General features: G+C 32.8%; 1 protein-coding gene across 2 annotated transcripts in view; it reads right to left on the bottom strand.

Annotated features, from left to right (window-relative positions):
* Pwwp3b (PWWP domain containing 3B) overlaps positions 1-27,820 on the bottom strand; it is a 95,693-nt gene that overhangs the window by 17,891 nt on the left and 49,982 nt on the right. Inside the window, exons 2-3 of one of the 2 annotated variants that reach the window (XM_013150008.3) lie at positions 12,245-12,389; positions 2,927-3,107 (exon numbers count right to left, since the gene is read on the bottom strand). The gene's annotated coding sequence lies outside the window, so the exon portion shown is untranslated. Of the gene's footprint in view, positions 1-2,926; positions 3,108-5,461; positions 5,657-12,244; positions 12,390-27,820 lie in introns of those variants that run through there. The other variant, XM_005002612.4, reaches the window with a different exon arrangement.

Here is a 27,820-nt window from a genome sequence, read left to right as displayed (position 1 = left end):
AGACAAACAACAGTGGAAACTGGCTGTAAATGAAGAGTTCATTCTTATTAATGTCTACTAGCTGAAGAAGACAAAGATCCAATTAATTTACTAAAGATGAGCATTCCAAGTGCAACAAAATGCAAGCCAGAGAATGGATCATTACTAGGGCCAAAAGATTCCACAACTGAAACCAAATGTATGAGATGTGATTTTTAACAAAGTTTGAAAATACCAACCAATGACCTAGAGGTAACAGGGGGATAAACCTGGCTATGTCATAGGTAACGGTAAAATGATTAGTGTCAGTGGATAAAACTGTCACAAGCCAATACTCAGGATAATGGAATGGGGAATATTTAAAAGAAATATAATGAAAATAAGGAAAGAGGAGCTCACAATCCCATCATTACCACACACAGCCATATAAAGCCCTACTATGCTCTGAGTACTAAAGTGAAATGATGAAGCTGTAGTGTCCTTCCTAAAATCAACCAGAATAAAGAAATAGCTCTCTGAGACTTGCCATGGGAAATTTAAAGAAAACTACCACTCCCCTTAACCCTCACTGTTCTCTGAGATATCCAAAGGAAAAGATCAAAGCAGAACCAAAAAACATTCCCATCATCCCTCTGAAGTAGGTTACTTATCAGTGCTTTAGGGAGATGATAAGAGAGACTGTTAAAGGTACAATATTTAAACCTCACGTTCCTCAAGCTAGCATTACAGCAAAGTTATGTGTTCCAGTTCCTGAACAGAAAGATATATAGATATGGGTTGGGATCCAGCTCTAATCTTACTAGTGGACTGGAGGGGATAAAATTCTACCAGCCAGTAAAATACAAGGTTAGTACAATTTTTTAAAGTTCAGTGACAAACTATGTATATAGCAAGTGTTACATATGCATAAATAGAAAGGAAACAGAAAAGAAGAAAAATTTAAAATGAACACAAAAGGTCTCAATATGCGTGCACATCTGATGCAGATGAGAAATGTGTCAGTAAACGCAATTATCTAGAAAAGCACTGAGATCAATGATCTGTGTTTGACAGTCTCATTTCACGAGAAAAAACAGTACTCCATTGGTTTGAGGCTACTAGTTTTTTTTACTAGTTTTCTCCTTGTTTGGCTTATTTATCTGGATCTGAATACTCGCGAGCAAGTTTCAATAGATAATTTTGAATGGATGACATTAGAGGATACTCACAAAAAAGAGATACACAAATAAATTTGTTTTGTCTGAGAAGAAAGGTGTACATATGGAGAAGATATACATAAAAGGATAAATGAATACTTATCACTTGATCATGACATGTATGTGACTGGAAAAAATGTTTAAAACTTCAATAAAGAGGAATAATTTTATAATGTCCCAGGACACAGCCTTTACTAATTATTGCCAACACATAAAATGAATATTTTTGTGTGTATAAGGCTGGTGAGAAATGGGCGAGGAGAGATGGGCCATACTTCTGGAACTCCATTTCTGTTAATGAATACCTTGCTACTATGGGGCCTCCTGTGTTATTCTAGAAGAATATATACGCTTTTAGTTTCTCCAAGCTGCCTTTGCTACTCTTTTTGTACAAGTCAGGCAGACAGATACTGGGGTATGTCTCTCACAGCGGCCCAGACAAGAATACAATAATTTCACTTAATAGGATGAGCTTAGGAATCAAAGATTCAGAATCTCTACCATGGCTGCTTATTGTCAAGATTACTTTTAAAAGGATTTCTTGATAGTCAAGCAGTTGACTAGGTATGCTACTCTCCTAAATATAAGCGTTATCATGGTAATTTGGTCAATTTTATATAGGGGTTTAGCATATACATGCTCTTTGACTTAGGACTATACTCCAGCAAATACATAGTCAGTTGAAAATATCACTGTTGAAAAAAAAATTAATGTATTCTGTAGACATGATGATATTGTAGACAGTTCAGTTAGATAGAAATTAAGAGGCAGTGAAGAGAGGCATTTGGCTGTCAAGGGAGTCTGTACAAAACATAAAGAAACATGTAAATTGCAGCTGGAGGTGAATCTGAAGAGGGACAGGGCTCAAAGTGGAGACTGATAGTCAAGCTTGGGAATCTCCCTAAAGATAAACAGCAACTTGGGATTATACTTAAATTAGTATCACTTGGTCCAATGAGCCCAGGTAGGCATCAGATGCAGGAGTAGATGACCAGAACATCCAAACCCATACTCTCACCTCTTTTCAAGAATATTTTTGTTCTTTCTGTGGGTTAGAAGTTATAGATAAGCTAAAGTTAATGATATTCATTATATACACTTGGTATATTTTTTATTTCTCTATCAGAACAATATTAACTAAGCAAATATAGTTGTAATCCTATTGGTTGATTATGGTGTGACCACAGCAAACTCACATTGTGACTTTGGTATATAAAATACTCTTGACAAAGAGATTCAGAGACCACCCACTTGGGACCCCTTCTATAATTCTAGGAGCTAGTTGCCTTCTTTTTAATTCTAATAAAACTATACTAACCTCTTCGTTGGCTTGCAACTTCATTCCCATGTGTTGTGAGACACAGCTGATATCCAACAAGTTTGGAATTAATTTCCACATAATAACAGAATATAAAAATACAAAGCAACATCCAAAAAATGCTGACAACACAATCCCCTATAGACTACTGGCTACTTTTTCCCATAACATCATGGCTGACTGGATTTATGGGTTGCAGCCACTGCCCAATATTAAGACAGGATGTTTTACTGCTTATCTCAAGTCTGGGAAAAGATCCAACTTCAAAGGATGACTTTTACTGAATACCAATGGCTTTGTACTATCACAAAGTTGAAAAACTGTTAAGTAAAGTAATTGCAAGCTGAAGACCATCTGTATATAATTCCTTCCCAACATTAGAAAGCAATGTAACATCCTTTTAACATAAAATATAAAATAGTAAGAATCTCACCCTCTGCTGTGTGGATAATGGCGTCTCTAGCCTTGTGATTCAGCTGTGCTGATTCTCACTTCAACTGCTGGTCTAGCAGAGTCTTAACCCTGTTGAACACTTTGGAAGCTCCAGTGCCTTTCTGGGGCTCAAATAGTGTCACAGGCAGACTGTCCAGGTCTCAAGTATCTCTGATATTAATCTGTATCATCAAAAAAAGAAATCAAATCAATGAAATGACAAAAGTGTAAGGAAATTTTCTGAAGGAAAGTCTAGTAGCTATGTCACTCTGAAACAGGAATAAGGTGAAATCGCATTTGTGAGGCAGGCATCATATTTATTTTCTCTCATGTTTTTGTAGTCTAAAATGCTTTCTAGGACACAATCGTCTTCTTTAGTTCATGCTTAAATCATCTCGTTCAGGAAAATTAAAAGGTAGAGACAAAACAGAAGAGAAATAACAACTGTCTTGGGTTTAATACTGGCCAGACTCTATGCAGCAGCACATTTTGTTTTCTGTTTGAATCCTCACATCAGTTCTTGGGTAAGACTGTCTTCTAGACAAATGTAATTTGTTCTGTGGCATTTCAATCGCAGTCTATATGCTTTCCCATAGTCTGCTAATACAATATATGTTTCATTGCTTTGTTTGTTCACTTCATAAATTTAGTTGCCTGGAAAAAATGTAGTGCCTTGCAAGCCTGCGCTTGTGAGTTTGATCCCCGGTACAAATAAATAAATAAAATTTAGGCTATCTGGCAACTGCCATCTTGTGACCAAAACCAGAACTGCCACTAACATATCCTTTGAGAGGAGGGTGGGAACTTCATCCTGCCAGACAGCAGCTTTCTCAGGCTTATAGATACTTAAATACCAAGCTTTGTTACATTAGACAAAAAATGGTACCCAAATATTTTCAACTCCAATGATTGGATTGCAAAATAAAATGCATGCTTACTAAAAATTGAAAATACAAGAAAGATATATAAAAAGCACAGTTTTGGAAAGCCAAAATTATTACTTCTCATAATATAATTTTCATATTTTTTCTTAACATATATATGTGTATGTATCCGATTTGAAATCACCTTTTTACCTTACTCAGCCTCACAGTTTGAACATTTTTCCATATTAATTAGTATTTTCAATGTGATCCTTTAATGAATAAATTTTCTTCCCAACTTTGCAGTATTTTATCTTAATCTTTTTTCTGATTGTTAGAAAATTACTATATATTTATATGATTTTTTATTTAGAGAAAAAAGCAAAACAAAAAATGGTAGAAATAATACAGATTTTTTTTAAAAAGCGTAACTTGAACAACTACTTCTAAGAAAACAATATGTAATTTATGATTATTTTTAAATAGAGATAACAAAGCCTGTCTTGCTTTCCCAACCACACAAATAATTCCATCAGGTTGCATTGTACATTTTTTAAAACTGTAGTTACACATACTTTATTAATAGATTTTTCTTCAGTGACATAATATGCTACTTGCCATTTTGCAGTTTTTTTTTCACCTAATACCACTTAAAAGAGATCTTTTCAATTTGCTACAAGTTCATATTTTTGTCAACTTCATAAACATACGTGTTTGGAAGTATCATTCCACATACTATTTTCAAAATGGCTTATAAAAATACATCAAGTCCTGTTTTTATCTCATGATTGCACTTCAGTGATGTAGGTAAAAAGTGCTTCGAGCTAACTACAATTGTATTTGTGGTCTGAACAGATGAGCTGCGTGGAGGACACATGTAGGCTGCAGGAGACACTGCAATCAGGCTACTTACTTGACCAGATCCAGGAATAATTTCCCTATCAGGAAAGATACAGAGGGTATGGGAACATGTTTGTCTGTGTTTATGACTATTTATGTATCTTAAACAAAATGAGGTATCAGCATCCTTTTCCTCTAATTCTAAAAATAATCATATGATAGAAAGATCAATTTAAAAAATGCTGAATCCAGTTAAAAATGATTTTTTAAAAAATCCAGTAATTTAAATAATCAGAAATGCTGACCTTTTACAAGGAATCTAATTACTCAGAGATGCTGATTGTTAAAAGGGAGTCTAGTTACCCTAAGGTGAAATGCCTCTTTTTGTTTACAAGTGTTACCGCTCAAAAGCCTATCTGAATCCCTTTCCATGGTGGTGTACCTTTATATTTGTGTTTGTGTCAACTGCTTTATATATTTGCATCTATCAGTTATTTTGGGTAGAATATAATGTTTAAACAAAATACAATAAATTCTGTAACAAGGAGAGAAACATGAAATGCTACGTAAAAAATAACATGAAAGACATGCTTCACGTAAATCTTAATTTAGAATCTGTAATCTGAGTCACCTATTCCCACGCTGTGGACTTTAAGAAAATATCAGAAGAAACAAAAATTCCACGGGATTAATTCTGTCCCGGTAACAGCAATTCGACCAAAACCATATTCCATTCCTCTTTTCCCGGGAAACAATCTCCATCTTTTATAGCTTAACCCCAAGGCCCCAAGAAGAAATTCCCAGAAAATAACTAGCTTTAAGACAGCCATTACCTTGAAGCTTCTCGTCAGCTGCACTCTCTTGAAATGCAGCCCCTCCCAGAAGACCCGCCTGGCAGGGCTCACTTCCCAGCTGTTCACAGAAGGCTCCTCCCCCTCCAGGGAAGGGGAAATCAGGGGGCCTTTCCCACAATTACAGGGAAGAGAATTGCCGAGTTAAATTGCAGTTCACTGAAGGGAAAAAACGTGCATTTTTAAAGCACTTGAAAGCAGAATGGCAACACGTGTCCTTTAATTTACATTCAAGGGTAAGTGGTTTACAAGAAAAAAAGTAGAAATGTCATTTTCATGTAATAGAAACCTAGTTAAGACTAACTAGGTGAGACTGTACATATCATACAGTATATATATTGCAAGTTTGCTTATTCTGACATCTTATTTCTACAAATGATTTTAGGATCTAGCTTGTCAATCTCCATTAAACAGACTTACTGAGTACTCATTTGTGAATGCAGTGAGTTAATACATTATTTCGTGGAGAATTATTTTTTATAACATTAATTCTTCACGCCCCCAGAAATGCTATGTTACAGTTTTTATTCACTCTTCTTATTCATTCTTGAGAATATTTTATGGTTTTACCAACTGCATTCATTTCTAAATATAAAACATCAACTAAGAATCCTTAAAGAGGTGCATATCTAACTATTCTGAAATTGAACAGAAAACTATGGCCAAAATCACAATGAACCGCATTTGAAATCAGAACAAACTTGACAGAACTATTGTCAATGCAAAAGTATTGTTAAAGTAGCTTTTACATATTAGTAAAATATAGTGATGTAAAAAGGAGGCAAAAAACAACCAATTCACAATATTCTGGAGAATTATTTTATTTGCTTCTTTGTGGGCAAGATCATGTAGTACAACTGTAAGTACTTCTTAAAACTACTTGGGTGTCTTTGCTTACATTTGGGGTTCTATTATAAGACCCACTTGATTTTTACAATAGCCAATGTTTTGCAACTTACATTTCTCTTGTACTAAAAAGCCAACATTTTGGCTCCCATCTGCAACTCCATTTGTTTTGTATCGATTTGTTTAGGTACTTTTTATTGAGACTCTTCAAAACCCAATATATAAAATAAAACCTAAAATTGACCAAAGCACAAAACATTCACTTTTCCTAATAATCAGAGATCCAATGCAAGTGTAAACGTTACTGAAATGCAGTTTTTCTACCTACAAGCAAAGAAGTGTCACAATGAGCAAGAGAATAAAGAAATTGACACTGTCCCTCATGCCTATAACCACAAAGCAGGGAAGAGGCAAGGATGAAATCAGAGACAGTTCATCTAACTACAAAACATAAGAATGTGCTCTCTGCCCACAGTGCTCACATCCTCTTAGGCTTGGAATACTATCTCTTTGGTAGAATAAATAATGAAGGCATTTACTCTCAGATTGTGAAAAAAACTGGTGAATATAACCCAAGTGAATGTGGCTTAATCTCATAGCCCTGCTGATGAACATATTGATGAACTACCTACAACCATCTTCAGTAAAAATTATACTTACCCACAAACTGTCTCTTTTACATACCAAAAGCAAATTTTAAAACATTGTTGTACAGTATTTCTTGTGGATTGACCATATTTGAGTGATAGTTTTCAGTTGGCTTTAGGACAATCATGACAAATATGTTTTGTTTCTATTTTGCTGGGACTTGGCACTTTTCAGAAATACCTATTCCTGGACAGACACTGGAAATCATTTTTTACACAGTGAAATGCCCGTTTCATTCCACTCTTGTTAAAAACTGAGTATTCTTGTCTGCAACTGATAATTAGATATGGGAAAATTGTATTTATGCATTCTTTTGCTGAGCTTTTTAATTAAAAAAATAGAAATTCAGCCTGAAATTTAGATCTTTATTGTGTTTAAGTATGAGGTGTCATTTCCCAGGAAGTACTGAAACTTTCCCACTGCTGATGTATTATTCTAAGGTTTGGGTCTCTTAAGATGTTGTAGCAAGTTTAAAACAAAACTTCAAGCATTTTTACACAACCTAATCTCTTATCACAGAGAAGAAAAAAGTGTATCTCTTGCCATATTTTAACTATTCAGGTTACAGAAGCAGCTGCACTATGACACAGCTCCTTCTATAATTAACTAATAGAAAAAATATCTGCCTTGGGGACTCTTCCTTAGAAGAGACCATCACCTTTTCAGATGCCCATAAAAGCAGAGTGAGGCTCTGCCAAAATTATTCTGCAACTACTCATCAAGTTTTTTTTTTTTTTTTTTTTAATGGACTTCTGTTGGTTTGGTCCAGGGTCTAGCCTTTAAGGGTTTGTCATGAAAGCATTATGCCACTTAATAGATTTGGGTTTTGTGAGTCCTGTGGGCAGAAAATCAGACAATTGTGAGTTTGAAACTGGCACTTACTGTGTGGAAAGAACTTAGTTTTTAACCACTATATAGGTTATATCTCTGTATCTTAGCATAGTTTACAAAGACCCATGGGTAACATGTACCTCTGACACTAATGTAGGTTGTACAAATAGCAATTATTAAAGTACATTTGATGATACAATCATAAAAATTGTAGATACTTAGTTATCTTGAAAAACAGTGCTTTTGAAGAAGTCTTATTTTATGGCCTTAGGTCTAATAAATGGTCTGCACTTGACGCATCCTCTTTTTATCCCTCTGCAGTTTCACTAAGCAGTTTCAACTAGTGATAACCTCATTGGATTAAAATATGGCAAAAAGAAATAAGATCAGATAAAAATTTTACTTTGCCAGTAGAAATAAAGTGGACTAGCAGTGAGAATGGAGACAAGATAAAAGTAAGTAAAATAGAATCAGCCAGATGGAGTCAGAGACATAGAACATACTTTGGAGGAATAAAACAAAAACAGAAAATGACATGATAACACGTATCAGAGATGTTATCTTTATTTTTTTCTGTTTTACAACAAGGGATAATGTGTGTAGGAGGGTCTTTGGAAGTATCAGGAACATTATTTGGGTTTCTGAGTAATTTGAACTTTATGGGCATGAGTTACATAAGGAATGTTTCATATTAATGTTTTTTAAGCTGCTATTGCTTCCTTGTTTGTCCCAGGCAACCAAAAGAGATCACGTGGACATAAAAGGGGGTTCTGCACCAACAACCTCAGTAACAGTACTACCTGAGGAGTCAGAGACTTGTGGTGGTTTCTGTTAAAGAATTAAATGTGTTAAACCATTTCACATATCATTCAAGGGAACATACAGATGTATATCTAAGAACAGCCATCTGACCTTAAGAAATCTCTGTAAGTATGGTTGTGGTGATAACAGTTTGGAACAGCTGTTAAGAATTTGAGTCAAGCCATGGCTGGAAGCTCAGGTGGATACATAAACAGACTTACATTATTTTTTGTGGCTTAACATGAGATTTTCAAAATGAGAATCTATACGTTTTAATTATAAGCATTATGCTATAGAAGTGGGATCAAAATGAATTATACATCAGTTTTTCAAAATGTGGTTTTAAACTTTAAATGATGCAACTGCAGGATTGGAGTATAGCTCCTTGGTAGAAGACTCACCTAACATATGCAAGGCCATGGGTTTGAATTCCAGTATCAAAAATTATTTAAATGAAAAAATATATGACTATAAAGGAGAAATGAAAATAAATTAATCCTTTAAAATCTCAATATGTTTTTCAATGTGAAAATGATAAGATTCTTAGCCCCTGTCATGTAGATCATGGTGTATCTTCTGCGATCCAGTTTTCTTGACTAAGAAAAGACTAAGAATCCATGCTATGACAATTTATAAGCTACAAAAACAGTAAAACTGTGAGAGTTAGGCAACTGGCTGGAACTTGAAGAGCTTCTTGCATGATTTTTTCAGTGCTTTAATTCATGAGATTTTTCAAAATAAGAAGTGGTTGCTAATTAAAATGCTACAGCTTTGGACCAAGGATTTAGCTCAGCAGCATAAGCACCTGCCTTGCAAATGCTTGGTTGTGAGTTTGACCCCTGGTACCAAAAAATAAATAAATAAAATAAAATAAAATAAAATAAAATAAAATAAAATAAAATAAATAAAATGTTACATTACAGGACTTGGAGCAATTTAACTTATACCAAAATTTCCCAAATGAACATGTTATTAATAAAAATATGGGTTTTAATTTAAAATGTTCCAGCTGTCAACAAAGAAACAAGGTTCATTATCCTTCGAGATCTCAGCATGTTTTTTAATGTGAAATGTCTCATGTATTACCCTCTGTCACATGTACTATAGTGGCTCTGGCCCTGTGATCCAACTGTTCTGTTTCTCACTCTGCTTGTCCATGGTCTTGATCCTGCTGTGAATTTTTTGTCATTGCACTGCCTTCTAGGGGCTCAACTGGGTTAACAGGCAGATAATCAGGTCGCATAGACTTCTAAGTATTAATCTAGGCTGCAGAAAAGTACGGAATCAAATCAACTAAATAAAAAATGGAAAGAAATCTCCTCACCAAAACAGCAGCAGGAATATCATCCTGAAAAATTGGGACTAGGTGAAATCTCACCTGTGATATAGATGTCATGTTTATTTTCCTTCATACTCTTATAACATAAAATACTCCAAGGAACTCATTTATGTTGTTTGGTTCATATTGAAATCATCTTTCTCAGGAAAATTATTAAGTGGATAAATGAAAGAATAACAGTAAATTTTCTTTGTATCTTCTGTAAGCCAAATTATGTGTAGCTTTTAATAATTTGAATGTAAATGTTCACATCAGTCCTCATTTGGAGTTTTTCTGCTCTAAATGTTCAAATTATAAAGAACTTTTCAATCATAACCTACATGCTATTTCACAGTTGATTAATATAAAATATATATTTCATGGCTTTGTTCATTTTGTAAAAATGGTCACCTGGAGAACATTTATGAAACTTGGGAAGCGCCATCTTGTAGTCAAAATCAGAACTGCAAACACTTAAATCTTACCGGGAACAGTGGGAACTAGTCATCAAAACAGTATCAGCCCTTTAGAACTTTTCATTCTCAGTTTAAGAGTTGTGTGGGTGTTTTATAGAAATAACAGGATCATAACGTCCTCACTTTATTTAATTTTACTATCTCTCATGTGTACTGTCTCCTTTCTTTTGAATTTCCAATGACAAAATTAAATCTCAAAAAGGGTTGAAATATTATGATTTTCTCTACACATTTTTCCTTTAAATAATATATTTGATCACTTGTCACCAATAAAAACATTTTCAGACCATTTTTTGTGAATTGTTTTACAATTTTAAAAAGTATTTCTAAAATTTTATCTCATTTCCTCATGAGAATATGTTAACCTTGTTATTTTAAAATGGAGATTTTTAATACATAGGTTAAAATCTTTCTGTCTCTCCAACCTCACTGATATGATTTAAAAAGTTGCTCTTGTATTTCCACATTTCTCTTGAATATAATAATGCACACACATTCTTGTTTTGTAAAAGATTTTGCATAATGTTAGTCACTTGGCAATTTGCCTATTTTTATATTATATTTTAAATAACTTTTCTTGGCATTTGGAGTTAGTTCATTCTTTTTATAATTATATAGTTTTAAGTATTGTGGGTTACAATTTTATGTAACTATTCCACAATTTGTTTTCTGCAGAGTATATATTCATCTTCTACTTGATTTAATATGTAGACTGTAGCCTATATTATTTGCTAGAAAAGCACAAGCAAGCAGGTAACCAGGTTATTAAATCCACAAAAAATTCAGCTTCAGCGAAAGACAATGGAATGTGTATATCTGTTTAAGTATCTGTAACTAATGACTCCCTTTTCAGGCCCCTTGTATATGAAAGAATCTTAAAAGTACACAGAATCTAACACATTTTCAGTACTCAAACTCCTGAATCCTTTATTGCTTATGTTTGCGTCTAATACTTTCTTTCTTTAACTATATATATTTGAATACATTATTTGAAATTAGTCATTCATCTGCATATTTGAGTATCTCTTTATGTTTATATGTTCATACCATTTGGAAAAGGTAGCTCCTACACACACAATTTTAAATTCTCATGTCAGTTATTTTTATATTGATATAGATGCTAAGTGACTTATGGAAGAAAGAAAATTTGCCCTTTTCCCCTTTGCAACTAGAAACTCTTTATGATTACATATATTTGTTGTGTTTTATATTAAGAAATGTCTTTCATTTTTATGATCTAGTGAACATGTTAGTTTAATACAAAAAGGAACATATCATTCTCTCCATAGAAATACAAAGATCACCTTTTACTCATCATTAAAAAAAAATTCATTTACAACTTTCAGTATTCCCTGACAAACTCTTAATTCTCAGAGTTAGATGAAGCTGCATAATTATACAATATTTTAAATTATTATAAAGCTGTACCAAAATAGATTTGTTAGAATCAGATTTGTTAGAAACACAATCAACTAATCCAAAGTATTATAAAATTAATATCACTAACACTTTTTCATTTAGTATAATCATAAAGCTTTTCACTCAAAATAAGAAATATTTATTTATTATAGCCACTAGTCATTTTTGACTAAAAAAGTAAATGCCCTTTACCAAAGTTAACTTTTGAAACCTCATGAAGTACCCCGTCCCACCAGATGCAATCAGATCACTATTTTCCACCACTGTGGTATCTGGATGAATACAAAATCCAGGTATTAATTCCCTTACAGAAACAAGATGTACAAAGAGATAGTTTACATTACTCCAAAACAGAAGTCTCTTTTCTTCTTTACATCAAATCCTCTGAAGGCTCTGAAAAGAACTTATTTGATGACAATCCCTTACCTGTGAGCTTCTCTTCAGCCTAAGCTTCTGAGGACTCTAACACAGGCAGCCCTTCTCTGCAGACTGGCCAAGCTCAGCAAGCTTTGAAGCTTTTAGTAGATACTCCTCCCACTCACTCTCTCTGATAAGGGTACACCAGACTTCACTTCCGTAGGGAGAAGTTAAACCAAAGTACAGGAAAGGGAAAAAAATGTTGCTTTTAGAATTTTAAAGTTTAATGGCAAGATAAAATACTTTAAATTATAATAAAACTGTATAAAAACAGATGCATTAATTTTCATTCAAAGTCCTAAGGTGAAGGATTTTTTTTGTAAAAAAAAAATAAAAAGAGAAACAAGATCTTTTTTTCATGTAATAATAAAAAAGGAGATAAAATATTTCTTACTTTTTGTTTAAGCCCTCTCTTGGGTTTATGCCTGGTAAATTTAAGGCTAATTGGTCAAATTCTACCCAAAAAAAGAAAGAAAAAATATCCAAATAAACTATGCTAGTTTCTTGATTGAAATTGCAGTGAATTAGTTTTTAATTTGAGATAGAAGTAGTTCTTTACAATTTTGTACTGGAACTTCAGACAAAAGCTCTCTCTTTTGTTCAAGTTTCTTATACTTTCTTCCTTTGCTAATTTCTAAGGAAAATATTTTTACAGAAATTGAAAAAAAAATCTGTATTAACAGCAGGATTCTGATAAACCAAATTGAGAAAGCACTCATAAATGTGGAAATGCTTTTTAATGCAAGTAATTAAACAGAAATATTCCTAAGGTAGCATCTATATTTCATTAAGAAAAAAATTAATAACAGAGTGGAGAAAGGAGCAAAGGACATAAGAAGACAATTCACAATTCATGTCTCTCCTGATATGTATTTCTTCAGGAAGAAAGCACTATAACTTTGAGGATTGTATACATTTTCTTCATTAAACAGACCAGACTTTCCATATCTTGGTTACTGTGAATAGTGCTGTAATGAACATGAGTTGCAGAAACTTCTTTGAGATAGTTATGGCTTTCTTTGTATATATAACTCAGAAGTGGGATTGTTGGATTGTATGGTAATTTTATATTTAGAATTTTAAGGAACCTTCATCCATTTGAATTTCCACAAATAATATAAAATCTTCCTTTCCTCTACAACCTTGTCAACTTTTATGCTTTGACTTTAGATAATATTTATCATAAGAAATATGAAGTGATATCACAATATGATTTAATTTACAACTCCCCAATGATTAGTGATGTTGAACACCTTCCTCCATTTTAAAATAAGTTTATTTTTTGCTACTAAATTTTATTAATTTCTGTATATTTTGACCATTAGTGTCTTATAAATATCTGGTTTACAAATGCTTTCTCTTATCCTTGGGCTGTCTTTTCAATTTATTGACTGTTTCCTTTGTTGTGAAGAAACTTTTTAGTTTGAAATGGTCCCACATGTACATTTATATGACTTTTAATTGCAATTTTTTTTCAAAAGCTCTGATATAGTTTCAGAACTGAAAGTTCCACATCAATACTGCAATTCTATGAAAACCGTTTTTGTTCATGAGAGTCTAAAATTGCCAAATCACAGTTTCTAGTTTGTATCAAGAATGTAAAACATAGTTCACTGAGAGATAGCAACTGCAGGAACAGAGAACTGATAAAATTCGTTTTTTTGTTTTTTAAGAAACTTACAAGACCTCGAGAAACATTGTTATTGAGACTAAACTGAATTTCTGAGGAGTTGCTTTTATTTTAATTGATAACACTTGTTTCTTTACTATTAAAATGTTTTACAAATCAATGGTCATAAAATATCAAAATATAAAATATCAAAAATAAAAATGTTGGTAAGGATGAAGAGCAACTAGAAAATTTATACAATGATGGCATGTGTATACGTTGAAACCGGGATTTCAGGTAAAGTTTTGGCATTATTACCTAAAGGTAAGCATTATGAAAGTCAACAGAAAATCATTTAAGGCTTATAAAATTAGCATGTCTGAATTAACACTAGAAGAATGGCATGTCTGAATTAACATTAGAATAATGATATGCATGAAAGCTATTGGTACTAGAAAGCATATATTAAACAATCCAGTGTGGCATAGCAAGTTCAGAGTTCAATTTTTAAATTTTTATTTATTTTATTAACTTCTATGTAAAATTTTCATTCAAGGCACACAACAAATTATTACTTAATCTAATGTATGCTTATAAAATTTTTAAGGGCAAATTTTATTAAATGGAACTAAGATAATTAAATATGTGGAGCTATAAGTCTTATAGTCCACTTAACTCTTTCATTTTTCTTTTTTATTTTGATTTTCACGGTTTGGGATTATCTTCCTACAGAAAGACCAATTAATTTGAATTTGTTAAATTTCACATATTCTGATTTCATTAGGCAAAGAAGTTAAATATCAAAGGTAATAATAAGAAATTGAATTATCATAAGACATATTTTAAAAAAAAGGATTCAGATAATGCTGCAAAATATACAGGTATACAATTATCCATTTGGACTCTAATAGCATAAAGCCAAATTTTTAATACTAACAATTATTGTTTTTCTTTAATGTCAACCTTAATTTCATTTCTAGGTTCTTTTTGACTTGGAGATCTTGAAGATGAGTGTAAATATTTTGGATACCTGGAAAATTCCTAAGAAAATCAGAATCCATAAACACACAGCATCAAACATATTCAACTTCAGTATAACAATTGTTTTTTGATCTTTACATATATATTTTCATAAAGAACAAATTAAAATGATAAAATTAATAATGCATATGTGTCATTTTATTTTAAAAGACTAATTGTATTTTATAGATCAAATTTAAACCTTTCACTAACATGTACTTACCTGAGTCCATATATTTATAGGGGACTATATATTTTAACACATACAATTGTAAAATAATTTAAATAGGATTTGGGGGATAACAGGAAAGAGCAGGTTAAACAGCTAAAATAAATGATGACCTTAGAATATACAATCTGTTCTCATAATGAAATCACATAAATTTACTATTTTTTTCTCATTTATTCCACCAAGGCAGGAAAACATTTAACGTTTTGATCTGTATGTAGATGTCAATGCACAAGAGTTATCTTGTGTTCATTTCCTCACAAATTCTTAATTTCAGTGACAGCTACAGGTTTAATTTGTTCTGTTTCGTTCTACTATATTTATTTTAAATACTGTATGGTCAGTATAGTTAATGATCTAGCCATGGAAATCATCCCTTGTTCTCAGATGCTTATGTTTGAATTTTACTTGAGCAGCCAGTTCTCCTTACCAGCCTCTTTTATCTTTTATTGTGACCTGAATTTAAATAAAATTGTGCAGGTGTCTCTCACTGCAAATCATCTTTTTCAGTTTAGAGATGACTCAAAAATAGTGCACAAAATATATATTCCCCATGTTATAAAAAAAAGAACGAAAAATATGTATTTTCTCCATATTTATTATTAGATCCACAATACTAGAAAAATTATTTTATTTTTTCAGATAATGGTTTGTGGATAAATTGTCAACCCAAAAAGAAAATCATCTTCCCTTAGATTAACTTTGTATAACTAAAGGGCTATTGAAATAACTATGTTTAGGCTTTTGAAATAACTATCTGTTTAGGGTAGATAAAAGCTGGTTCTTATTAGTGTATGATGGAAATCACAGTAACATTTTACAAATACGTGTATAAAAATTCATTCCTTGGTAATTATTTTTTTTCCTAATGATTTTGGATACATATTATGAAAGATTTTAAAAGTCCTAGGTTTATTATTCAAATTCATAAAATGTTCTTACAATTACTTATCATTATTATTTTCTAAGACCTTAACATGGGTTATGGTAGGGTACATATTGTTACACATTATATCCAACAGGGAAGTGATTTTCCTCCATTTTGATAGATCAGTTACTCTATTAAAATCAACTAAAGCCTATCAGTGTTGTATTCCCCACTGCATATAAATTTGAGGTCCCCTCTCACAAGAGTTGTGTATTATAGAATAAAGGTCTAAAATCAATTAGTCTTATTATAAAATAAAGTTCTAAGAATGTTCCACAATGAAATGAATTAAACGAAGGACCTGAAATTCAGAATTTCCCAGGACATTTCAGTCCAGAAGCAGAGAACTTCAAAAGGTCAGCTGCTAATCTCAAGACAACACAGCAAAAATTGGTTACATGAGACTAAGGGAAGACTGAAAGAAAGGAATGAGAAAAATCTAATTGTGTTTACTTTGGAATATTTTATGTACTGTGTTTAGTATTCACTATTCTGATTTTACATCGTGAAGTTTTTCTTTTTATTCTTTTCATACACTTTTGCCTCCTTTTAAACTTATAATTCTCAAAATGGCAGAATAACAAAGGGATTTAACTTTTTAAGTGGTTTAAAATCCAAAAATCAAGATCAATTTTGTGGTGCAGCTCATATTATCAAATTTTAAGATGTACTAGATTTAATTCTATGTATATCACAATAGGTGGTACAACTCATCAGAATCCAGAAACATAGAAATTTCTATGTATTTATATTAAGAAATGTAATGTAAAAAGACCATAAAGTTGAATTTTCAAGTCAATAATAATTGAAAGATGAGGACTCTAGATATATAGCAGTTTGTTCATTAAATCAACTGTTTAGCCTTTTTATGTTGCCAGGGAGGCATACAAGAAGGTTACATATTTCCTATTTTAAGTATAACATGCAGACTTAAAGATACCAATTTATTTCTCAGCTCTGTCATTTATTAATTATATAATCTGTTTTTGAATTTAAATAAATTATTTTTATTTACATTTACAAACTTGCAGGAAAATGGATTTGGGGGAAAGGATCCTATTAAGTATAAAGAGAGTCAGCCGGGGAATGTGTCAAAATGTATCATTTCCCAGCAACCAAAAGAACATTAGGTCTTCACATCAGCAATTTTTTCTTTGATAATATTATGATGCTTATGCTGTTGTATTTTAGTCAATAATTCCCTTTTTCCTTCCTTATTATTTGGTAAAATTCATTTTTAAAATATTAATGATAAGTGAAACTAAAGAAAGCAGTTTTGGTTTAAAGAAATCAGTGCTGGTTTTGTGCCCAGACATCTCTCCTGAAGGCTGGTTACACATGTGAAAACATAATTCTGGTAAGGAAAACGAGAGTAATTAGACTCTTCATTCCATAATGCTTTCCTTCCACAGTTCTCTTCTGCTGAAACGTGAAGAATTTGTCTGCTTTTAATAGTAAGTGATAACTGTTCCTTTTCAATAGTGCATTATAAATGACTGATGAACACTTGCCCTCTCAAAGTTGGAGATTGGAAGGGTAGTCCTATAATTGCATAATCAACAATAAATCCCTAATTGTCCATGTGCCTCAATTTTCTCATGTAAAAATTGAGTGCTTTATGTGCTTTATAATACCTACTTCTAGTGTGAGCAAAAAGTCATCAATACATTATAGTAGTTTACAAGAAATTTGTAACTGTAACTCTGACATAAATGTCATATGTAAAGGTAAAAATCACTTAATCCTAGTTGACAAGACAACCAAAGAAAAAGAACTGAGAACTGTGCTTAATAAGAATGTCTAAAAAGAATTTCCAGGAAACTGAACCAGATATTCTAATGTCCAAAATGTTCCTGTTTTATAAAGTAATAGAGAAAAAGTTAAAATTGGAATGATTATTGATTTTCGGGAAAGGGACCTCCCCCCCAAAAAAAGACAGTCAAAGGAAAAAAAAAATGACGAAAATAAGAAATGGGCAAATCGTTCTGAGATTTTGTTCTCCCCTTTAAAAATCACGTGTTTGGCCTTGCTTCCAATCTTTGTTAACTTTGTTTCATGCTTTCTCTATGCTTCTATTGTACATTATTTCTTGGGGATAAAAATTTAATCCTGAGCAGATATATTATTAACATTTATCACTTAAATGTTCCGTTTTTAATCTTCTGATAGTCAGCATATTCTGTAAAACCATAATCTTCTTTTGTAACAATTGTCAAGAACATTATGTGTTTAAGATTATGGGAAAAGAAATCTTATTTATTATGTTTACGTAAGCGTTCCTAGTCTAGAAATTTCTAATCATAACATTTCCTTTCCCATTCTGATTTGAAACAACATTTTAAATTTTATGTTATTTTAGTGGTTCCCATGCTGGCAAGTTAATAAAAATTGACACATACTAGAGATACATTTGTGTATAACAAAATTTTATCAGGTGACGTACAAAATGGATAACAACTCCCAAGGCACAGGCTTCTGCAAATATCCAACACTGTCTATAAACAAATGGTATTACCGTGAGAAAGTGTACTGACTGAATGTCAGCTCACTTTAGGTACAAGAGCTAGAGAAGAATTGACTGCAGTTGAACTCTTGGATACTGAGCAAGGTAAACTTCTATGGACAAAAAGTGGCCTGGAAATCACTGGTCAAATATGCTGTAACAGAGGGAGAGGGGAAAAGTTGTCCAAGTGATGAGAGATCAGCTCTCACAGAAAATCCACTGACACATGGCACAGAGATTCATGTTTGAGTCTTTAACATTTGGCAGTTTTGTGTTCCTAAGTCAATACTAAAGCTGATGCAATGCAATGGTAATGCTACAATTAGACTTCTAATTATATTATGAGTTAGATGGCTTATGGTGTTACACTAACATTATTTTACATGTAAGTAAGGTTATTGAAGACCTGACAAATGCATCACCAAAGTGTATGGATAATTATCAAACAAAGAAATAAAAATCAACAGGCAATGTGAAATAGCTTTCCTTGGAATTAGTAAGCAAAGAGTCGGCCCTTATGTGACCAGTAATGGATATTTTAAAGCATAACATTCCTCAGGACTCATAAAACAAAGGCCAGGCTGGATCAGAATTTCTCTTGTATCTTCCCTGAATAGAAGTCATCGTTATTTTCTAGTAAGAATATATAGGACAAGTACTTCTGTTTAATTTTCATAAATTGCTAGGAAAAACATGCCCACACAATTAAATACATATTTATTTGATATTCTTAATAGGACAAACAATGTGATGAGTTTATATCCCATATCTACCACAAATTGTTTCATGTTAAATCACTTTCTGAATTTCTGCGAATTTCAACTTCTTTAACATGTGGCTAAACTTAATGCCTAACTCTACAGTTGATAGAAATAATTTGCCTGATTTCAAAATATGTGACAATATCCATGAAATTACTTGAAAATCAGTGCAAGTAAGGAGGACCAAAAATACTTTATATGAAGATACATAAACAAATTGCAATAATTAAGTGTTTAATATCAACTTTACTAGGTATGCAGCAAGCAGCTAATATACATTGCAAGATGAGAAGAGGGAAAAGTGGGTCCCAAATTAGCCTCAGAGTATCTGAAGATACGTACAATTTATTGATGTACACAGACTAGAAATCTAATACGGATTCTCCACACTGAAAATTTCTCTAGGAATTTTCCTTAGCTCTGTTTTCAATTTCAGATTCCTGAATCAAATCACTATAAAAAGCTATTTTAGTTTTAGTTTCTTACTTACTCTCACCTTTGATGACCAGTCTTTTCCTTCTAAAAAATTAGGATATCTTAACACTTGTTTTGAATGGGGAATGTTTGAGGATGCTACAGTAAGTACAAAATAGAAAAGAAGAGTTAGAAAAGGAAGGCCTCAAACAAGGAACCCTGTCACTGAGAAATGCAGAAAGTAAAAATCTAAGAATGGGGATTATATAGATAAAACCTCACAGATAAAATATTGTGTTAAATAGCACTGCAGGAGTAATATTGTAACACCCAAAACATACTATTTTCTCATTATTTATTTCCAGTTGTAATTATATGTCTACTTTCATGTGTGTGAGACCAACATTGATATAGAGGCCTACATGCTCATAATTATCTGCCACTTTCGTCAGACCCAAAGTTTATGAGTTTCTTGAAGCTATGGGAATGCAAACATAAAATGCTGCACTTAAAAGACTGCTTACAAAAACTCTTATTGCCTCTTTTAAAGTCAGTCAGGCACACCCTAATGCTAGGCTGGCAGAGCATCTGTAACTTGTCACAACAGCTAGCCCTTTTCTATTGAGCAAGAACCCAAGAGACCTTCTTTTTGACCTTACAGTTGTGGGAGGCATTGCAGAAACAGAAATGGAGAAGAAAGAAAGGAAGAAAAGAAAAAAAGTAATAGTTTCTCTTTCTTCTACCTTCCAACCTCCTACCCATGTCTCTCATTAACAAAAGCTAGTAGATATCAAGCTGGCAAGGGAGTCTGGTAAAATAGTCTATGGGCTTCTATTATTTATAATAATGAAGGATAGCAAAGAAGATGAAAGCATCATAGAACTAAAAGCATTAAATATTTCTGATAATTAGATGTGCTTAGAGAAAACGCAGAAAACATAATTTATACATAGACAATCCCTCATTTATGATGGTTCAGGTTACAATGTAGTGAAAGTGATGTATATTCAGTAGAAGCCTTACTTCGAATTTTGAATTTTGACTTTTTCCCAGACTAGTACTCTTTCATGATGCCTGCAGCAATAGCAAGTCACTGCTCCCAGTCAGCTACAAGATCACAAGGGTAAACAACCAGTACTCTATAGCATACTACATTTTGAGCTTTTTAAAGATTTTTTTTTACTGCACTAAGTCTACCACACTGCATTGCATCTCCTACTTCTTGTGAGAAAAAGATTAAGACACAGCCTTTTGAGAAGAAATTCAACGTAATTACCAAGCATGGAGGCAAAAAACTAGTTATGCCAATCACATGTAAAGACCTTTTCAATCAACAGTCGCAACTACCTGAAATTCTCAGTGAATTAGTGATGCAGTAAAATCATTGACATGGGTTAAATACGTAGTCTTTACAAAGAAAGGAACTGGGGTAACTGATGGTGTGGAAAAATTGCATAAGCAGATTCAAATGTATGGAAGGTCAGATCCAGGAGTGTTTATCACTCAGTCTGCTGATAATCCAGCTAAGGTTAATGTTATTTGATATGGTACAAAAACGTGACAATTATCCTTCATGTACAGAGTTGCTTACGATTTATTGTAGGTGGTCCCAGTGCTTCAAAGTGAGCTAAAATTATCCATACTCTGAAGTCAGCAATGAAACAGAAATGGCAATAATGAAGGTGATGAAATTGTTAAGGAAGGCTGAAACAGAATATGAGAGTAAGAAATATTTGCCAGAATAAATATTTGGTGTCAATGAAACATGTTTGTTCTGAAAGCATATGTCAGTGTATGCACAAATTTATCAAGACTTGAAACAATGCAAGAATTCAAGGCTTTCAGAGGCAATATAACACTGTTTTGGGTAGAATGTTGCAAGACTCAAATAAAATTCTTAATCTACTCTTCCGAATACCAAACAACCTTCAAAAATGTAAATAGCATACATTTCCCATTTGTTATTGACATAAGATGAAACTCTGGAGGACATCAATTTTGTTTGAAGATTAACTTTTGAACTGTCTTATCTGTAGGAAAGATTTTATTGTAGGCAAAATGACATCCAACTCAAGATTCTTCTGAGGATTTAACATTGCTGCATGTAGGAGGAAGTACATTGGAACTATTCAGAGAAAATAAACTAAAAATACATGAAATTGGAAGAAAAGATGGACATACATCCTGATGTCAAAATCTACCTAAAATAAGAGGCTTGTAGATAAACAAAACAGCATATTTCATAAAATGGTCAAACAACGCACAGTGCTGCCCATGAAATTGCTACCTGTGTAAAGAATGGAAACTGAAATTCTGGGAAATTCCTAAAATAACTGATGGACTGCAGTAGTGTGGTAAACTCAAGCCACACAGGACAGATTTGAGATATAAACCTCCTCAATTGTTTTGCCTTCCTCCAAAAAGAGGATGCTGCACCCTAGTGATAAATTTTGCTAGTATTCACAAGAACAAGTCAGGAGGTTGCTCCTCCCCTGATGGGCTACCATTTTTTTCTTGTGAAATGCCATAGTGGTTCTCTGGAACCTCTGAAGTGAGCACTCACTCCACTAGAGCAGAGAGAGAGAACTGGGATCCAGCAACTTTGTGCCAACATCATGTGGCAGCAGGAGCAGTGAGTCAGCAATCCTCTTGCCCTGTAATCAGCAAACAGTGCCCAGCAGTGTGAGAGGAGAGAGACATACAAGCTGGAGTGGAACAGAGGAGACTGTACAAGGGCCAGGAGTGGCCAACTGTACATGGAACTGGGGGTAATCTCAAGCTGTCTGGCTGAGGGAGCCACAGCTACTGGAAGAGGCACCCAGAGACAAACAGGATAAGGAAACTTTGCAGGACATTGAAGCACATACAGAAAGCTGCTGAATAAAGAGTATAGCCATAACCCCTATATTTTGAAGCCTATCGCCCTGCACCCAGTACTAATCCCACTGAGGACTTGTAAGGGTTATTTAGCCCAGTTGTGTGCTCTTACTTGAACACTACTACAGGAAGCAACACACCAGGAATTTTTTGAGGTTTATTTTTCTGTTTTCTTTCTTTCTCTCTCTTTCTCTCTCTCTCTCCTTTCTCATATTTTCTTTTTCTCTTTTTTTAATTGCTTAGTTTTTTACTTTTATTGTTTTTTTTTGTTCTGTGCAACATTTTTTCTCTTCCTTCAGTTGTCTTTCTTGATTTTTTGTTTAATATTTTAATTTGAGTGAACATTGTCTCTAATCTTTCTGATTTGTTTCAAAATTCTTTTGTATTTCCTTCATTCTTTATCTCTTGTCGTATTCTAAAATTCCTAAAGGTTAGGTGATCATCCTTTGTCTTCCAGCCTTGCTTATATGACACTTCTCTTCATTTATCTTTCTTTTTTGCCCTTATCTCCCTTAAATACCCTTAATGATACACAAATATTGCTCTACTAAGGAGAAACTCATTGCATATAAGTTCTTGATTTACAATGGATTTGGTTATATAACTATAGATATTGCTCCTGTTGTTAAAGTTACCAAAATAGTAGTTAACATAACTTGTTGGTTTCTAGGCTGTGCTTTATGCCAATATTTATTGCTATAAATAAATATTACTATATTAGCCAGGATATCTTAATATGACAACAGTGTAATTGTCTGGGATCATAACCATCATCATAGTACAGTACCAAAGTAAAAGATGCTGATAAAACAGATACAAATCCTCATCCTTAATAAGTTGGGAAGGTAGACGCTTTGGATAGACATAAAGAACAAAAATCAATTACACCTAGAAGATATCTTTGAGGAATAGACGTTTCCTAGGAAAGCATTGATATTAGAGATGAAGTTGGTACCAAAAGACATTTACGAGAATCAGATTAAAAGCATATTAAAATTTAAAAAAAAACAGAAAATGACAAGTTGTAGAAACAAAATGCAACCCCAGTCCACCAGTCTACCAGTCCAACCAGTATAAGTCCTAAGGACAAGAAGATAGAGGAAATCAGAAGTAAACTTCTGAAATTTATGAAGTGGTAACAGTAAAAGTGAAAGTAGAGGAATATAGAGAAAATCATATCTAACACAATATATAAAATATAGAAAGCAATTATCACAAGACTTGAGCCAGAGGTTTAACTCAGTGACACAAGCACTCGCCTGGCAAGCACAGGGTTGTAAGATCAATCCCTGTACAAAAAAAAAAAAATAAATAAATAAATAATGACATGCTCATGTATCTCGAGTAAACATATATTAAAAGTAGAACTTAAGAAAAAGCTGAAATGAATGCTCAATATATGAAAGTAAAGAAATCTGTGAAACATATTCAAACAGATATCCAGGAGAGTAAAAATTCAATTGAAAGTATATGTAGCCTATTAAAGTAAGATGAGGAGAGACTGTCAGATATAGAAGACCGGACTGTGCATAATGATCATGAAAAGAAAGACTTCTTAAAAGTAGTAAAAGACCATGAAAAATCAACTAGAACTCTCCCCAAAAGTACCACAGCCATCCTCAGTGACAACATGGTCTGAGCTCCTCCAACAGTGAGAACAGTTGAGCCAGTGCAAAAGTTCTGCAGGAGATTGAACAGCACACCATCTTTCCTGCTGGAGACAGTAAGCAACGCTCAGAGTAAGGACCAAGGCACCTCCAGTGTGAACCACAGCCATTCTCAGTAACAAGACTTTCCAAAGCTCCTCTGATGATGAGAGCAGCCGGTTCATATCAGGAAAAGAGCTCTACAGCCTCCTCCAGAAGAACCAACAGCAACAGGAGAACAAACACCACATTTTCCTCTCCAGTTGACCTTTTTATGTTATTGGCAACAGTTGTCAAATGGGCAATCCACACCCAGCATCATGCTGATTCAGTTGACTACCAGTTGTCAATCCACCACAGCAGGGAAGTGTAGGGCAGACAATCCTGTGGGTCATATAATATTTCATCTTGGAATGCATTAAGAGAGAAAACTGTGGTGAGTTTCATCCAATTCTGGTAAATTTGTTTCAGCACAAATGAATTGTTCTGTGTGAGAAGAGCATTACTGGCAAAATGCTGACATTAATAGCAATACCAGGTCACTTAAAACTCCAACAAAAATTATAATCTCAAAATAAAAGACTGGAAAATTAAAAAAAGATTATGTTGATCTTAGTGTTTCAGAACATCCACAGTATATGAGTGATATACATCTTGATTAAAGTTTGTGGATTTGACAAGAAACACGACTGTAATCATTCATCCAATGGGCCAACACACAATAACTGTATCCAAATTATACTACTTATGTCAAACTTTTGTGGATGCTTTTAACATGACTTTCTTGACAAATTCTGCAGATTTTTTGAAACATTTTAACATCCAAAATTGCTTTCTGGACTTTTACTTTTGCATCTATGTCAGAACTCATGCAGAAATCATGAAAAAGCATTTGGGGTATAGTTTTGAGGACAAGAACTTTTAAAGTTGATCAAATAGTAGGTAACAAGGTAGTAGCCCTTGAGTAACGCCTATAATTGGACATTGATAATATTCATGAATTTGAATGGCACTGAAGTTAAAGAATAGGTGATCCAATTAGAGGAAGAAATAAGGAAACTAACATAGAGAAATCAGAATTTATACCTGAGATCTCAAGATAATTTATAGCAAAGAAAGTGAAGAAAATGTTTAGTACTATAACAAAAGTCATAGATTTTAGGAGAAGTGGGTAGCAATCACAAGACATTCACAAGAAGTGACTGACAGATACAGTATGTTCTTAATTTCTATATAGAAACACATAATAAAAACGGAAATACATCGTATAGTCAAACTTGATTTCTTGCCTGCTTCAGTTGTTGATGGCTTTGTGACTTCTACTAGCTTTTTAATGCACTTCCACAAAAGAATTGGAAATTAATGGCCCTGCTACTGTAGCATTCAAATCAAAGATCACTTTTAGTTCAGTCTCCCATTCCTCAGGCTAGCGTGCTTTTGATTGTGTGAGTTAGTGGTGAATGACCATACAACTATTCTGTGTTTCACGTTTAGTATAGCAGACAAAAAGTTATAATATCTAGTTAACACTTTATTACAAATGAGGCTTTGTATTAGATTGCTTTTGTCCAACTCTAAGCTAAAGTAATTGTTCTGTGCATATTTTATATAGGCTAAAATAAATTATGATGGTCAGTAAGTCAGGAATATTAAGCACACTTTCAATATTATATTTTTAACTTATGATGGATTTATCAGGATATAACTTCATAGTAATTCAAGGAATATCCTTGTAATAAACACAGTGCAACACACCAGTGATTTTACTCTTAGTGAACTGCACAATATGTATGCAAATATTCTTTGAAATTAGGTATCTTTAATGCATTTCATCACTTTATATGAAAAATTCACCATTATATAGATTATTTTGAGTGATATATTTACTATATTTCTAAATATCTCCTCTTCCTGGTCACAAAAGTAATGCACTTTTTAAAGAAATATGATATGAAAGAATTACATACAAAAATTGATACAATCCTATCTCCACCAGCTCCAAGTCTTGCCTTCTTATCTAGATATACTATTACATTTTGGAATATATTTTCCAGACTTTTAACATATTGCTCAAAACCATGTTTTCTGCTTTGTAAATATTAGTATAGGATACATGCCATTGCATATTTTGCTTTAAAATATTTGTTTTTGTATTACCATATGTATACCAGCTTCATTGGTTTTAACAATTATATATTGTAACATTTAATGCATAAACCATCTTCAAAAGTTTGAATGTATGTGTCCATACAAAATTCATATGTTGGAACTTAAACCCTATGGTGATTTTATTAAAAAGTGAGGCTGTTTTGGCAGTGATTTAGTCAGAAATTATTTACTTTTGCAAATAGCATTAATGCTACTGTAAAAGATATTTCGCAGAACTACCTGGGCCCTCCATCTTACTTGCCATATGACAATAAATTACTCATCCTTTTCCCTACATGAGGAAGAATTAAACAGTGTATTCCCTCAGTACACATATCCTGGTACTGTGATGAGAGCAATGAGATAGAAATTTCTGTTAATTACAAATATTTTAGTCTAAAGTATCGCATCAGGAAAAGACAAAAGAATCTTACTATTTCAAAATTGCTATTTCAAAAATTGCTTCTTAAAATCAGGTTTATTGAGCTATAACTGACCCTTAGCTTGTTTGTGTTGTTGTTGTCTTTGTTTTTTGTACTGGGTATCGAACTCACAACCTCATACTTGCCAAGCAGGCGCTTATGCCACTGAGCTAAATCCGCAGTCCCTGAGCTATAATTGAAATAAAATACTTGTATATATTGAAAGATCATGATTAGTTTTACAACCATAAAATATTGAAATTGTCACCAACAGTTATGATACCAACTTTGCATAACATCCCTTCATAATAATCCTTCTCCATTCAGTCTCCATCTCCAGGTACTGATGTGATTTGTACATAGATTTGCTTCTTTTTTTGAAGTTTTTATATTCTGGTTTCTCTTTAGATGGTATAAATAATTCTCCTGGAGTTTTATATACATGCACCTATACAGCAGTCTTTTTTCACTCCTTTACACTAATTATAATTATTATGAAATTCATTTTTATATGTATCAAGTTTATTCATTTTATTGTTAAGTGTTTCATTAATTTCTATTTGTTTCACAATTTTAATTTTTATCCTCTCAACTCTTGATGGACATTTTGATTATTTTCAGTTTACTATTATTACATATAAAACCATTACAAATATTTATGTGGATGTCTTTGTAGAGGCACATTTTTGTTTTTCCTTTTGAGGAAATACTTAGAAGTACAATGACTGGATCATACGGAAGGTGTAGGTTCAGCATTTTAAGAAATTAACTGTTTTCCACAATGGTTGTGCCATTCCCATCAGAAATGTTTAAGAGTTCACTCCTCCACATTGCTGCCACCACTTACTATAGAAAGGAATTTTGCTGTTTTATAAATTGTGCAATGGTTTTGATTTGTACTTTTTGAATTACTAATCATTTTGAGAATTTTTATATTCTTGTCTTTTGTAAATCTTTGTCAAGGATTTACAAATTCTAATTTATTTTTTATTTAATTACATTAATTTTTCAGGGGTGCATAAAGTCGT

This window comes from Cavia porcellus, unplaced genomic scaffold, assembly GCF_034190915.1.
Source record: "Cavia porcellus strain 051 isolate PalLab524CR breed Dunkin Hartley unplaced genomic scaffold, mCavPor4.1 scaffold_3, whole genome shotgun sequence".
Classification (NCBI taxonomy): Eukaryota; Metazoa; Chordata; class Mammalia; order Rodentia; family Caviidae; genus Cavia; species Cavia porcellus.
Note: the sequence above shows the minus strand (reverse complement) of the source record. Positions and strands in the feature narration are given on the sequence as shown.